Source organism: Ascaphus truei, chromosome 9 (genome assembly GCF_040206685.1).
Source record: "Ascaphus truei isolate aAscTru1 chromosome 9, aAscTru1.hap1, whole genome shotgun sequence".
NCBI lineage: Eukaryota > Metazoa > Chordata > Amphibia > Anura > Ascaphidae > Ascaphus > Ascaphus truei.
Window position 1 is genome coordinate 58,818,221 of NC_134491.1, and position 16,974 is coordinate 58,835,194.

At 42.7% G+C, this 16,974-nt stretch overlaps 1 protein-coding gene and 1 long non-coding RNA gene across 2 annotated transcripts in view; both read right to left on the reverse strand.

The window, feature by feature from the left end:
• LOC142503114 (galectin-3-like) overlaps positions 1-16,974 on the reverse strand; it is a 506,920-nt gene that overhangs the window by 109,074 nt on the left and 380,872 nt on the right. The window lies entirely within an intron of this gene.
• LOC142502301 (uncharacterized) lies at positions 10,998-15,014 on the reverse strand. Its single transcript, XR_012803727.1, has 3 exons — positions 14,802-15,014; positions 13,244-13,370; positions 10,998-11,892 (listed from the first exon to the last, which is right to left on the reverse strand). It is a non-coding gene; the product is annotated as an uncharacterized LOC142502301 (long non-coding RNA).

Sequence of the window (16,974 nt, forward strand, 5' to 3'; positions counted from 1 at the left end):
GAGATAAAAATTAAAACTTCTAGACTAATAAAATTATTAAAATTATGAGATAGTATGTAGGAACTTAATACAGGGACCAAATGTCTATATCTTCATTTAAACCCCCCGGATACAAGGTATTTAGTTTATGTATCCAGAAGGTTTCCTGTCTTGAAAGTTCTTTTACTCTGTCTCCCCCTCTCCTATTTTGGGGTATAAACTTAATACCTTTGAATAATAGAGAGGAGGGATCACAGTTGTGGGATTGTGCATAGTGCTTTGAAATGCTGTGCTTCATGAACCCTATTTTGATGTTGCGCAGGTGTTCTTGGATGCGCACTTTCAAAGGGCGCTTAGTGCGTCCCACATAGAGAAGGCCACACGGACACTCTAATAAGTAAACCACATGGTCAGTTTTGCAGTATATAAAATCATTAATATTATGTACTTCTCCATTTGTACATTTAAAAGTTTTTCTATCAGGGTGCAAATGTTTGCAAACTGAGCACTTCCCACACTTGAAATTCCCAATTGGTTTAGTACTTAACCATTTGGTATCCACACTAGGATGTTCAGTTAGTTTTATATCACTTGGTGATAGTGTGTTTTTTAAATTTTTGGCTCTTCTGTAAATAAATTTTGGGAATTCCGAGAGGTGAGCACCCAGTAGCAAATCGTTTGATAAAATAGACCAATGTTTTCTTATGATTTTCTCAATTTGCCCCGTCATTGAATTAAAGTTAGTGATAAAAGGGACGTTACATTTACCCTCATCTTCCTGGGGGGTTTTACTTTTTTTATGTTTTGTTAATAGCATTGTTTTTCTATCAAGTTTTCTTATTTTGTTCAGATCTTTATTTAGTTTCTCTAGACGATAGCCCCTCTCTAAAAATCTTAATGTCAATTTCTTAGCTTGTTCCTCGAAGTCCACTTCCGTACTACAGTTCTTCTTCAACCTATAATATTGACCGCTGGGGATGTTCGATATCCATGTTTTTTTGTGGTTACTTGTGGCAACAAGGAGGTTGTTGCAATCAACCTCCTTGAAAAAGGTTTTTGTTACCACAGTCCCCTCAGCTGAGGTTATAAGGTTAAGGTCTAGGAAGTGGACTTCTGTCTCATGCTCTACATGTGTAAAAGTGAGATTTTTATCATTGTTATTTAAATACTGTAGGAATTGGTTGGTTGAACAATGGTCGCCGTCCCATATGCACAGGATGTCATCTATGAACCGACGCCATACAATGATGTTTGCCTTGAAAGGGTTGTTGTTATAAATGTATTCCTCTTCCCATCTTCCCATGTACAGGTTTGCGAAACTGGGGGCAAATCTCGTGCCCATTGCAGTTCCGCAAACCTGTAGAAAGAATTCATCAAGGAACATGAAATAATTATGCTTCAAGATGTATCTGATAGAGTCGATAACAAATTGGCTATTAAGGGGATTTAGAGTAACATCATTCAATAAGAAGGATTGAACAGCATTTAGACCCTCCTCATGTGGGATGTTAGTATACAGGGCCTGCACATCACAGGTAAGCCACCTATAGGAGTCTTTCCACACAAAACCTTCCATCAGATTCAACACTGATGTTGAATCTCTCAAGTAGGAAGGGAGTTGTGTTACAAAAGGTTGGAGGAAATAGTCCACATATTGGGATAGGTTGGATGTGAGGCTCTCTATTCCCGAAATAATCGGTCTACCAGGCGGGTTTGTCATACTTTTGTGGGTTTTTGGGAGATGATAAAATACGGCAATTTTGGGACAGCTACAGTATAAAAAATCATATTCTCTTTTTTCGATTACAGTATTGGTTAGGGCTTCATCAAGAAGATATTTTAATGAGACAAGAAATTCCCCTGTGGGGTCCCTTTTCAATCTTTTATATGAGGTGGTGTCGTTTAGGAGTCTGAGGGCTTCCCCCTCATAGTCCTTCCTATCTTGTAACACGACACCACCCCCTTGTCAGCTTGCCTAATAATCAAGTTTTTATTTTCTTTTAGGAGTTTTAAAGCCAATGCTTCGTTTTTATTCAGATTATGTCTAATATCACTACTTTTAAAATTATTGGTTAAAAAATTAAAATCTTTGTTGACCATGTTAAAAAATGTCTCTATGTGATGACCTTTAGAATGTGCAGGGTAAAATTTCGACTTTCCTCTAAAGTGAGTGTGCGTGCAGGTTAAATCATCGTCCATAGTTTCTGGCTGAGTTGATTCAACAGTACTGATGTCAGTGATGCTTAAGGATGGAGTGTTTTCTATATCGGATTTGATAAAATGCCTCTTCAGAGTTAGATTCCTAACAAACTTCTGAAGGTCCGTGTATAGTTGGATGATGATCAGAAAAAGGTTTTGGACAGAGGCCTTACCTTCTCCCGGTCCTGCGGCCCTAATGCTTTCCAACTATACACGGACCTTCAGAAGTTTGTTAGGAATCTAACTCTGAAGAGGCATTTTATCAAATCCGATATAGAAAACACTCCATCCTTAAGCATCACTGACATCAGTACTGTTGAATCAACTCAGCCAGAAACTATGGACGATGATTTAACCTGCACGCACACTCACTTTAGAGGAAAGTCGAAATTTTACCCTGCACATTCTAAAGGTCATCACATAGAGACATTTTTTAACATGGTCAACAAAGATTTTAATTTTTTAACCAATAATTTTAAAAGTAGTGATATTAGACATAATCTGAATAAAAACGAAGCATTGGCTTTAAAACTCCTAAAAGAAAATAAAAACTTGATTATTAGGCAAGCTGACAAGGGGGGTGGTGTCGTGTTACAAGATAGGAAGGACTATGAGGGGGAAGCCCTCAGACTCCTAAACGACACCACCTCATATAAAAGATTGAAAAGGGACCCCACAGGGGAATTTCTTGTCTCATTAAAATATCTTCTTGATGAAGCCCTAACCAATACTGTAATCGAAAAAAGAGAATATGATTTTTTATACTGTAGCTGTCCCAAAATTGCCGTATTTTATCATCTCCCAAAAACCCACAAAAGTATGACAAACCCGCCTGGTAGACCGATTATTTCGGGAATAGAGAGCCTCACATCCAACCTATCCCAATATGTGGACTATTTCCTCCAACCTTTTGTAACACAACTCCCTTCCTACTTGAGAGATTCAACATCAGTGTTGAATCTGATGGAAGGTTTTGTGTGGAAAGACTCCTATAGGTGGCTTACCTGTGATGTGCAGGCCCTGTATACTAACATCCCACATGAGGAGGGTCTAAATGCTGTTCAATCCTTCTTATTGAATGATGTTACTCTAAATCCCCTTAATAGCCAATTTGTTATCGACTCTATCAGATACATCTTGAAGCATAATTATTTCATGTTCCTTGATGAATTCTTTCTACAGGTTTGCGGAACTGCAATGGGCACGAGATTTGCCCCCAGTTTCGCAAACCTGTACATGGGAAGATGGGAAGAGGAATACATTTATAACAACAACCCTTTCAAGGCAAACATCATTGTATGGCGTCGGTTCATAGATGACATCCTGTGCATATGGGACGGCGACCATTGTTCAACCAACCAATTCCTACAGTATTTAAATAACAATGATAAAAATCTCACTTTTACACATGTAGAGCATGAGACAGAAGTCCACTTCCTAGACCTTAACCTTATAACCTCAGCTGAGGGGACTGTGGTAACAAAAACCTTTTTCAAGGAGGTTGATTGCAACAACCTCCTTGTTGCCACAAGTAACCACAAAAAAACATGGATATCGAACATCCCCAGCGGTCAATATTATAGGTTGAAGAAGAACTGTAGTACGGAAGTGGACTTCGAGGAACAAGCTAAGAAATTGACATTAAGATTTTTAGAGAGGGGCTATCGTCTAGAGAAACTAAATAAAGATCTGAACAAAATAAGAAAACTTGATAGAAAAACAATGCTATTAACAAAACATAAAAAAAGTAAAACCCCCCAGGAAGATGAGGGTAAATGTAACGTCCCTTTTATCACTAACTTTAATTCAATGACGGGGCAAATTGAGAAAATCATAAGAAAACATTGGTCTATTTTATCAAACGATTTGCTACTGGGTGCTCACCTCTCGGAATTCCCAAAATTTATTTACAGAAGAGCCAAAAATTTAAAAAACACACTATCACCAAGTGATATAAAACTAACTGAACATCCTAGTGTGGATACCAAATGGTTAAGTACTAAACCAATTGGGAATTTCAAGTGTGGGAAGTGCTCAGTTTGCAAACATTTGCACCCTGATAGAAAAACTTTTAAATGTACAAATGGAGAAGTACATAATATTAATGATTTTATATACTGCAAAACTGACCATGTGGTTTACTTATTAGAGTGTCCGTGTGGCCTTCTCTATGTGGGACGCACTAAGCGCCCTTTGAAAGTGCGCATCCAAGAACACCTGCGCAACATCAAAATAGGGTTCATGAAGCACAGCATTTCAAAGCACTATGCACAATCCCACAACTGTGATCCCTCCTCTCTATTATTCAAAGGTATTAAGTTTATACCCCAAAATAGGAGAGGGGGAGACAGAGTAAAAGAACTTTCAAGACAGGAAACCTTCTGGATACATAAACTAAATACCTTGTATCCGGGGGGTTTAAATGAAGATATAGACATTTGGTCCCTGTATTAAGTTCCTACATACTATCTCATAATTTTAATAATTTTATTAGTCTAGAAGTTTTAATTTTTATCGCTTTGTCTTTTTAGTCACCTATCATGAGAAGCTTTTTTTATTATGAATTATGGTTGCTCTGAATCACCTTGCTGCACCTTGCTGCTCTTTAGTTACAAATCGGCTTTGTATACTTTTCGTTTTTCTTTTTCATCTGTGGTTTATATTATATATTAGGATAGCCATCCTAGTTTGCCTGGCCACTGATGCACAAGTGCACTATGTTTTTTATCATGTTTTAACACTGTTTCTTTGTATTTTAGCTACCATCAATCGCGTTTGTTTTGATTTGTCGTTGTTAATAAAGTTTTTTGTATGTTTATGTTCTGTTGCTATTGACAATCAGTGACGCGCGAAACCGGGACCTTTTGACCCGCCTCCACTACTTCCCCATTGGCTGTTAGTGTAGATAGCTCAGCCAATGAGGCACGTTTGTGTAGTATTTAGAATCCATCCGGAACCACTTTATTTTATTCCCTGAAGAAGAAACCTACGGGTTTCGAAACGCGTTGGATGACTGGTCAAGAACTGCAATCCTAACCTCTACCTCTAACCATCACCCCATTACGCGAGCTGATCGAGTCTACACGGCGCTAATACCAGCCATCTCCCCCGCGGTGACGTCATTGACCCGGAAGTGCTGTGCACGGAGGGGAGTGAGAGAATCCAGCCGGCGTGGAGCTGTGGACTGGCAAACAACTGCATGCGGCAGCAGCAGACGTTGGACTCGTGCCCTGTGGGTAAAAGAACTGTGTAGAGACTCTATACTTACCTTTCAACTACTGGGATCCTGCATCCGAGGTACCAGCGCCAAAACCCCTGTGAGGACACTTGTTCCGGTTTCCTGAGGCGTTGGGTAACATTATCCCTAACTGCATTTGTTCAATTATTTTGATGTACGCACAATACTCACCTTACCTTATTGTATATGCTAATATATCATTTAATGCACTATGAGCGTTGTGCGCTGTGTCTTTTCTGTTTTTATCTGTTAGTTTAGGGGGTCCCTGAGCCCCCCCTCCATCGCAGCTGCAGACGCTCAAATTAAGGTCACGTTATTTTATCTAATCACATTTTATCACGTTATTTTACCAGTAGTTGCGCACCTTATTTTCTTTCCATTCAGGCAGTACCTGTTCGGTATGATCCAACCAGTCCTCTATCCCTACTTCCCCTTGAGGCGTGGGTTTCTCGCCGGAGAAGGCTTTTAACTTCCTGTACTGGAGCGACTGGGTGGTGTTGTGGATAGCGGCGGCTATGGCGGGAATAGAGGTGTCTCCTGGTAAGCTGTCCCCGACTGCAGGGTAAGCGTCCAATCTTGATACGCTAAGGCGGTTGAGGCCAGCCCGCAGGCCGGACGGGGTGGACGAGGAGCCTAGGCTCAGGGTGGCTGGCCAACGAGGGTGTAGGCCACGGTCAGGGGAGTGGTCGGGGCCTCCCGTCGCGGCACCTGCGGTGGGAGCATACTCTCTCCTCGGGGTAGAGGTGGCCAGGGGCGCAGGGGTGTCCGCCTGGACTAGGGGGTAGCGCACCCCCGGGGCCTCAGCCAGCAACAGTACACGGGGCAAGGCCTCGGGGCATATGTCCTGTTCAGTGGCGTACAAGACCCGGCGCCAGGTCTGGTCGCGGTCATAGAAGTGGTCTTGTACTTGGGCATTGTCCAGGAGTGGAAGCTTGCGGACCTGCTCGGTCACTGTGCCTAGCGAGATCGTGGCGGGGACATGGCCCAGCGCGAAGACACGGTTCAAGGGAATCCCGTGCCGTTGGGCCCACTTGCGCACCTCGAGCGCCGAGGGCACCGACATGATGTGGGTTGGTTGCACAATAGAGACAACAAAAAAAAATGTGGGGGCACCCCAGGTCTAAGATCTCAGCAGCGCCTCCAAATGTAGCCCTTTTTGTGAACGCCTGAACTAAGGGACTACGGTGCATAAACCTGTGGCTTCAGGAGCTCTGAGCCTCCGCATATTGGGAGCCTGGGGGTATACCTTTATCACTTGTGGTGCAGCGCCTCCACTTACCCAGGATCCCCATTATAGAGATTATACCCTGAGCAAGAACCTAACAACAGCAGTATGCAACAGCAACCTTTTTATATCACACATGAATAACAAATGATATGCAGACTTATCATATAACCTTTACATACACACACACACAACGTGGCTCGGCCACACCTTATTAGGGATAATGTCCTGTACATAGGTGGCTCTGCCACTCTCCTTAGGAGTATGTCTCATAACCAGTAAAGTATGGTACCATATGCATTCTCTCAGAAAACCCAATTAGTTAGTGGGGGGGCGGGATCAGCGCCTGGTGACCGGTGTAGGTGCACTTGTAGATAAGGATACCTTCCGGTCACTACGATGACCTTGACACTCCACAGGGGGTCCTGGTGTTAATCCAGCCTTGCGCCGTCTCTCCCTTCTGCAGCACCGTCAGATGGGAAATCCAAGATGGCGGCCGCAGCTCCGCAGCTCCGCAGCTCCGCAGCTCCGCAGCTCCGCAGCTCCGCAGCTCCGCAGCTCCGCAGCTCCGCAGCTCCGCAGATAACCCTCACTAAAGGGAAACGTCCCTGACGACTATGGGCGTCCTTACAAATACAGCACCCTACGATGGCAGGGAAAAGACTCCTGGGGCTGTGGGCATACCCTACCTAAGCAGACGGGTCACTGACCCTCTGCTCTCGCACACGAGGTTCCGCCAACCTCCTCCTTCACCTCCCTCGCTGCTCTGACCCACCGCCCACACGCATCCGGTTCCTGCATACACAGTCTCGCATCCCATTGGTCCTCAGCCTCAGCTGACCTTATCACAGTCAGAGTTCATAGTTCAAACCCCCTCCAAGTCTCTACTTATGATTACCCTTCGCGCGCTTCCCTCGCGCATGCGCAGCCCAACTGGTACGCAGTAACTTCGCTGGCAAACAGGGACAATATGGCGCTGCCTATGTAATTGACAGCGCGGAACCTTTAATATATATGCACATCCTTACACACATATAATATATATATATATATATATATATTTTTTTTTTTTTTCCCCCCACTGTATATACCCACTTATAGGCGCAGTCTTTTGTTTGATATATATATATATATATATATATATATATATATATATATATATATATATATAGATATATAGATATGTGTTGCTTTTTTTTTAATGGGATTACTTTATTATGATAAAGCTGGTGTATATATATACACACACACACGTCGACAAATCACAAAAAAATCTACTCGCCACCTAGTACCAAACATGTGCTGCTTGGGCCAATAGGAGCTCGCCACGATGTTAAATCCACTCGCCCGGGGCGTGCAAATGTATAGGTTTGTCGAACACATACATATATATATATATATATATATATATATATATATATATATATATATATATATATATATATATATATATATATATATTACAAACAAAAGACCGCGCCTATAAGTGGGTATATAGAGTGGGAAAAAAAAAAAAAAATATATATATATATATATATTATATATATTTATATATATATATAATATATATATATATATATATTTATATATATATATATATATATATATATATATATATTTATATATATAAAAAGGAAAATATATAAGACAGCGCCCTAATCCGTACACACCCAAATTGCTGCAACCCTGATCCAGCACAGCAAGATGACATACCCAGCACAGATGCCTAATGGCAATAGAATTGAATTAAATAAAGTAGTGGTTAGGAACAAGTGGATGTAAAAAATGAACAAATGTTAATAATTGAAAAAATGAAAAAAGTGTGTAGCTATTAAAAATGAACAATAAAAAATCACAAATCGAAAAAATCTGATCATATGGAAAAAAATGACATAAAAGAAAAAATCTCTAAAAAATGTACGCAATTTCAAAACAACAAAATAAATGAAATAATACTTAAATGTCCATATGAGTCCTTTTAAAAAGAAAAATATGGTCCGGGCAGCAGCTTCTTGGGCTCACCAACCTCCCAGCGATACCTATTAGAAAAGAAAAAGAAAAAGCGCCCGATCCTTGTGTAAAATCAGATATAAAAGGTTTAATTTGCCATGGACAGACAATTGCAAACTCACACTTTGTCAGTAAAATAATGGCATATTATGGGACCAGCTCTCCACCAGACCGACATCAGACTTCCACAGCCGTCCTGCGTCTGCATACGGTTGTTGTCACTGCAAATAGGTGTTGCCGGTGCCACCGTTTGAACCTCTCTCCGTCAACTCGAATGGGATTCCTATGGTTTCTGGTCAGTACGGCTGCACACGAACTCTCACCAATCAGGGAACAGGGAACTCCTGCACTGACGTCTTCACTCTGGCGTCTGGACTGCTCAACTACCGCAGTTCCTATGCCACGTGACCCCTTTTCATTCAACACTGACTAACCTTAAAACTTGCCCCACAAATCAAGCATCCCAATAGTCCACTCATGGCTATTGTCCCACAGTCACTTATACCACCCATTGTGGCCAAGAACACCCATCTACAGCACTTATTCCCGCACCTGCTGTCTCTGTAAGTTTCCCCTCAAACCTCTTAGATTGTAAGCTCTTCGGGGCAGGGATTTCCTTTCCCATTGTCTGATTTTTGCTGCACTTATTGTATTTTTAAAATTCCCTGTATTGTATTCTTTGTGAAGCGCAATGAAGAAGTATATTTACTATACGAAACGCGTCGAGTGAACTGTGCAACTAGCTTCCCTATTCCATCTTTGGGGGCCAGATTGTACCGTTGTGTACCCTTTATTGCCTTATTGTTTATTACATTTACAATTTTTCCTTACCTTGGTGCGCTCCTGTGCTTCTTAGTCATTCTGTTCGCCGGCGGGGTCTTCCACCGGAGTTCGTTTTTTGGAGTGAGGGGATACACTTCCAGCCATAGGAGCAGCAAGAGGAGGGAGAAGAATTCATTTCTGCAACACTAGGAAGCAAGAGCGCGGACTGAACTTTCTTTGACATGTTATTAGTAGTTGTTAACTTGACCCATCATCACTGTTCAAATTTAAATTTATGCGAAAACTGCTAGTTGTGGTCCTAAATGTTCCCTTTTTATTTTCTGTATCCCATTGAAAACTGCAAATAAAATTAAGTTGGAAAAAAACAAAAAAACATAAATACATTCACACAGTTGATCTTCTGAGTATTGCTAAAGAGTCTTCCTTGCACTTGAGAAATGTCCTAAGCAGCTGTTGCCTGAACGTTTTATTAATGGCCAATACTAGCCAGCTGTTGTCACAGACGTGATTTAGAATGGGCGTGGTGGGGGGGACAAAAGGTAAATTGCTGTGGTCCCAAACTCGTCTGAAACTTTGAATGAGGGAATTACTACGCAGTTGCTGCCTCAGTGGAAATTTTAGATGCCAGGCAAGTTCTAAGCATTTGGAAATGTTGCATGATTTGGACACTCTTTCTATTAGAAGTTTGATTATTACAGTATTCAAATCCATTTGCTTTTTCAACCTGTGATTCACGGTCTACACTTTGCACTCTAAAAGTTTTTTTTATGTAAGGTTTCATATTGTTAGAGAGAAAGTTCATTTGAGCTTCACATTGCATGTGCTAAGAATCACCTACTGTACGTAGGGCGAGCATGCGTCCCGGTTTAGCCGGGACAGTCACGGATTTTCCTTAAATGTCCCGGTGTCCTGAGAATGTTCTCAAAATTAGTCAAATATCCCAGTTTTGTTTGTAGCCCTGTCAGTTAAAACCGCATGCGATCGATCATATCAAAGCGTAAACATTTGAGATATATTGGTACACTCTAAGGAAACGATTTATTAATATAAACCCACCGGTCATTTTATTACACTCGAGTTTGTGTTATGTTAGGAAACTGAAATACATCAACACTGCAGCAGAAATGGGGACACAGTTAGACAAATATTATAATGTTGATTTGTAAGGGATGTCATTTGCTTTATAAATCCTTTCCCCATGTGTCCTAGTTTGTACTTTTGGACGCCCGGTCACCCTACACCTTCCCTAGCTGAGTGTTTGGGTCGGGGCACGTGCTGTGCAACTGTTTTCCAGTTCCAGGTTTTGGACGTGCAGTGCTAGCAAATGATGAGCAGTTGTCACATTCAGGAGAATAGCAGATGGAGATGAAACAAACCTATTTCTTTGTCTGTTGGTTACAAAATGCTAGAGTCTAGGGGTGGTCAACTCCAGTCTTCAAAGGCAGATTTTAAGGATATCCCTGCTTCGGCACGGGTGGCTCAATCAGTGGCTCAGTCAACAATGGAGCCACTGATTGAGCCACCTGTGCTGAAGCAGGGATATCCTTAAAATCTGATCTATTGGTGGCCCTTGAGGACTGGAGTTGGCCACTCCTGCTATAGACCCACATCACAAAACTGCACCTTTCATGACTATGGCATTAAGAAAAGGAACATAAGGGAATATTCACTGTCATAATACATTTCATACATGAAACGGTCCTTCTTGTTTAATATAATAAGGTAAAATCCGGCAGGAAGCAAATCAGCCTATTTTGTAAAGACAAAACAGTAAGAATTGACAACATTTTAAGGACAGACAAAGGAATGCTAGAGGCATAAAGAAAAAGAGGAGAAAAGAGGAAAAAAGTGATCAGTGCGCAGCTAAAACAGTCCCACATCAAGCAAGTGCTGGATAATAACCCAATGTGAGGTGATAATAACACAATAATAAAAAAAATGTATAAGGAGTGATTAAACCAAGTACAGGAAATCACTATAGTGCGTCTGCAGCCTTCTTGAAGGGGTGGCTCGACACCCCTACTTCTAGAGAAACGACACAAAAGCAAGGCGCACAACGCATAGTGAAGTATAGTAAAAATATATAAATTTACTAAAAAGTTAAAGGTTCTGCGTACATCAATAATGAATAAAACAAGCAATTGGTTAGTGTGGTTGCAGCAGTCCAAGCTGACGTTCCCCCCCCCACCCCTTTAATATTTGCATCAATAGAATCAACACAATGATAAGTAATTAGTGAATGTCGCACCCTCTGGCACGTTAGCCCCACCTCTTTTCCTCACGCAACTGATGCATTTTCAGTGGAGCTTGGTCCTGCCGACGTGTTGTGTCCCACTGCCACAAGCTATAACAGACACTATATCTGTATGTCAACGCATTCCGCCACAGCAAGCTCAGTTCTTTGCAATTAGAGCTTTATTGCCACTGCAAGTTTTATGGATGTATTTTGACGGGTCACCTGTGGGGTTGGGCAACAACAAAACATTTTCCACAATATTAAAAATGTTATCGTGATAATACATATCGTGATACATATCTGTTGAATAAGAAGCATACAAAAGAACATGAAACACAATAGACAGAATACATCAATAATGTGTTTGATTTGAATTTTAAGACTAAATGGTAATTATTATTAAACTAAATTTGGAAATAAAATACCCTTACTTCCTCCTAGCCCCAGGTGGACAAAAGGAAGGGATTTAGGGGAACGGGGCAAACACAGGGTAAAGTGATTGTCAAGGCAAGGGAAGCGTTGCTGATCTCAGGGAAGGGGGGAAGGACGGGCTGACTGTTATCCTATGTATATTGGCAGCGCTGTCTTCTTCCAAAGATGGAATCTCACACACCCATCCAGAAAACATACTTTTGTAAAGAATGTCAAAATCGAATTGGCTTCCTCCAACTAATCTAACCATGCTAATAGCAAAGATGTAGCTGCCTTCAAATTTTTTTGGGGGGGAGGGGGGGAATGATGTGCAAGTTCACGGGCCTCTGAATTGGGGAAGTGATTGTGAACCAGGTGTTTTCTTTCCTTTTATCCCACCCTTTCCTTATTAAAAGATAAGGTGGGGGGGGGGGAGAGAGGGGGCTCTGGCTGTACAAACTTGTTGAGCACACAAGGAACATCAGACAATAGGAAGAAGCCAGAGGAAGTGGAACCCCTCCCTAGTCTCAGCTGACCATGTTGACAAACGGAGGCGGCTCTGACAGAGGGGATGGGGGGGGGGGGTTCTGAAACCCCTACTCTCCCTGGCGGTTTCCTGTGTCATAATAAAGGTTTAAGTATGTATTGCGTGGCAATTTAAAAATGTATATTTGTATGTGACAACAGTGCTTGACCTGAGGGAACAGTTCTTGCAGACACACTTACCAGAACACCCTCCTATTGTCTCTGTACGTTATTCCTATCTACCAATTAGATTGTAAGCTCTCCGGGTCAGGGACTCCTTTTCCTAAATGTTACTTTTATGTCTGAAGCACTTCTTCCCATTGTGTTATTTGTAATTTATATAATTGTCACGTGTATTACTGCTGTGAAGCGCTATGTACAATAATGGCGCTATATAAAGATATACATACAGTTTGAGAAAATAATATGTTTTAAATCTGATTAACAAATACTTGAAAAATATTATAGGTTTCAAATTTGGGTTAAAAAAAACCCCCACAAACAAGCACTCCGACGTATCCCCTTAAAGGTGCAATTCCACCTTGGTGTTATTCCTTCTAGATATGAAGGAGGGGGTCTCCGGAGCTGAACAACGTTCATTTCAGCTCCGGGAACCCCTACCTGCTGAGATACTTACCTCTGTAGCTCACGCCAGTAGCATTACCGGCTGGGTGAATAGAGGGGTTTAAATCTCCTGCAGCCACGTGAGATTGAATAATCCTGGCGCACCACCAGCAACCTCGGAGGTATCTCGGGGAGCAGGGCTGAAATGAGTGCGTCATACCTATTCAACACAAAAAGTTTGGCATGCTCCCCTTAAACATGGCACTGACATCAGTTCACTTTGGTCCTGGGAGAGATTGTCTCTTTAAAGTGGTTGCATTCTAAATTGCAAGCCACCAAGAAGTCATTGCAAGTCTGTAGAAGCTCAAAGACCCCATAACTGATAGCAATGCTGCAATCCCCAAAAATTCAACGTATGGAGATTTTTATTTATATAGTGCCTTCAATGTACACAAGAGGGACAATACAGGAAGTCAGTACAACAAACAAAACCAGGCAATTGTTAAATGAAATCAGCTCGTGTGTCTAAAAATGTATGTATAATATAGATGATATAATCATATTACATGAAGTGAATAAAGCTATTTGGACCCAAGCGGAATAGGATTTAACGGGGAAGTGAATGAAATATTTTGTTCATAATTTATTGTAATTGGCTTTTTTGGGGCAATTCAATGACCCTTAATATATATATATTTTTACTTATTTGTATCGTATGAAAAGTTAACGGCTTCCTTTTTTGCGGGATCCGCTAAATTCATGGTTATTTACCAATGGTAAGAATGCATCTTGTCTAGGATAATCTGGTGCTGAAAATGCACTAATATCCTAAACCAAGAACAGCTCTCCAACCCCATTCATTTGAGTTATATGAAGCAGTGATAACAGGAATGAACTCATTAAAAAAACAAAAAACAACAACAACGGTATACAATATAAATGCGAGTACAAATACGTAAAAATACTTGCATGTTTCGACATTTTTAAAACTGAAACATTACGAATTTGATATATTTTTTTTATATAAACCAGTGTTAAAGTAGAAGATAATGACCGCTTTTTAAAAAAAAATTATTTCAACTAATGCATCCCCATCTCTCCTCTCCCCCCCCCACCCTCTTAATAATACCTACCTGGCTTCGGTGGAGGACCGGCTGAGCGAAGCCAGGACCGGCTGGGAAGGAGCGAGCTGCAGCAGCGGCAGACACCGGAAGTCAGTGAAGACTTCCGATTCGGATCCCTGGGGCACGCTCCTCCCCGGCGGTCCTGCGTCGCTCTGGCGGTCCTCCATCTTGTCACGTCTCCACCCTCCTCTGCCACCGCCCTCGCCCGGCAACCCCACTTAAAAAATATTGCACACCCCTGTCTCAGGATACAGTGCTTCTACTGCAGCCAGGGATTCTGGGTAATGACATGCAGATGAGCACAGTGTGCCCCTCTTTACTTCTCATGCATTTTAACATAGGACCCCATTAGCCAGGCGTGGCCAACTCCAACCTCAAGTGCCATTAACAGGTCAGGATTTCAGGAAATCCCCACTTCAGCACAAGTGGCTGAAGCAGCGGCTCAGTCATTAGCAGGGATGTCCTGAAAAACTGACCTGTTGGCGGCCCCTGCTGTAAAGTTCTTACCTTCTCGCCGGGACGTCACGCGGCGTGTTGGTTGCCATGACATCACAGCATCAAATGATGCCGCAACATCACGTTACCATGGCAACGTGACACTGAAGTAGCGTGGCACCACTGTAAGTTGTAAATCCGCCACCGAGTATGATTAGTGTCACAAAAAGTGCTCACCTGTTTGATGTGCTCGGTCACATAATGCAACAGACTTCATTAAAAGGTCCAGCATGCTCAGAAGCTTCCGCCCACTTATACATTTTCCAGGGCATAATCAATCAATGCTGACAGCAACCATTTAGCCTAATGCATTGAACTCAGGAAGCAGCAGCTTGCTCTGCTCTGCAAAATCCCTTACCTAATGTTAAGGGGCAGTAATGAAAACAGAAGCCAAAGCAGTGCTCCAATTACTTAATGAGGTCCTACCATTTAACCCCCTACTTGTAGTCTAATGCAGGTCTTCAGTCCCTGCTTCAGCACAGGTGGCTCAATCAGTCCCAGCTTCAGCACAGGTGGGTCAGAAGCTCAGTCTTTGACTGAACCTCTGATTGAGCCACCTGTGCTGAAGCTGGGCTATCCTGAAAACCAGACCTGTTGGGTTGAGCACTCATGCTGTAAGGCAGGGGGGCGCAAACTTTTTTCCCTGCGCCCCCCTGCCGGCTGTCCCCTCACTCCCGCGCCCCCCTCCCAACCCCAACTTACCCGCGCTCCGGCGTAATGTCACGTTGCCATAGCAACGTGACGTCACGACCTCGCAGCGTCATTTTGACGCCGCGTTGCCATGGCGACGCAGGGAGGAAGCCGCCGGAGCCACGGTAAGTTAGGTTTACACAGGCCCTGCAGCTCCCCCGGCACTTAATTTAAGTGCCTTCGGGAAGCGCGCGGGGCCTCTGTAAACCCCGCGCCCCCCGTCGGCAGTGTCGCGCCCCACAGTTTGCGCACCGCTGCTGTAAGGTACTAGTAGGAACGTGTTGCAAGTCTTTACATCTGCACTATTTAGGGTTTTTTTTTTTACAGTCCTGTTGGATTTGCAGTACAATAAGCTATTGTTTCGTGGACTCCAAAGTAGTATCACTATACAAGTCACAACGTCTATTACAATCGATGTATTAAATATCTCCCAGTTGGGTTATTGAACACGCTTAAAAAAACAGGTATAACTGTTAATCTAATTTACAACACCTAAGGCCAGGTCCCCGCTGGCTACTGCAGCGCCCGCTGTGGCGGACGCTGCAGGGACAAGATCCGCCCCACAATGGGGCCGGGCCCGCTGCGCCGACAAACTCCTGCTCTCAAGAAAATTGAGATCAGGAGTCACGACGGAGCGCTAGGCCACGCCCCCCGGCGGTTCAGCCAGAGGGTGAACCTGCCAGGTGACGTCATGGCCACGCCCGTAACTCTTCCCTCCCCCCCCAGGCTTTCCCCCTGCAGCTCAATGCAGACCGGGGGACTCAGCTGCACGCGCCGCCAGTGTCGCATAAGGCACGTCCATAAGGTCCTCAACTGGAGACCAGGACCCTAACCTCTGTGGCGTCCCCCAAAGGAATATACAATCTAATTATCATGGAGGTGTCAGGCAATTCCCAGCCTTTCAGATACTCAGTCTAAAAGGATTACGGATTAAACAGATAGTGGCAATGAAGGCATCATCACAAGAGGGTCACCTATCGACTTACTGTATATGGGAGTCTCTACAACAATGCCCTGATCAGCACCATCAGTTTAATGAATAACCCCCAAGACCTGTTTGTGTGTGTACATTTGAAAAATATACCAGGAGTTTCAAATTGTTTGGTGGATTACATCACTGTTAATGCAGAAAGTGAAGATTAGTGTGTGAGGCATCAAAGACAAGGTGATTAATTTTTTTTGTAAAAAAAAAAAACTGAGCAACATTTTTATAGCTTTGAATAAGGCCATAATTAATCATTCTTCTGCACCTAATACAGGAACGTTTTACATGGGGGAAAGCACAACCGCACAGGATCATTTAAATGACTCATCGCCTTTTTACATTTTTGTCACAGCCTTGTAATTAATGGGCCACTTGAAATGACATTTAGAAACTGGCCGCTCTTTGTCCCTTTTAGAATTTGCTCCATTCATATCCACTTCCCAGAGGTTTTTACTACACGTTTGCTTATCAGCACTGCATATGCCTTTTCTAGGACTGCATTTATGCCGA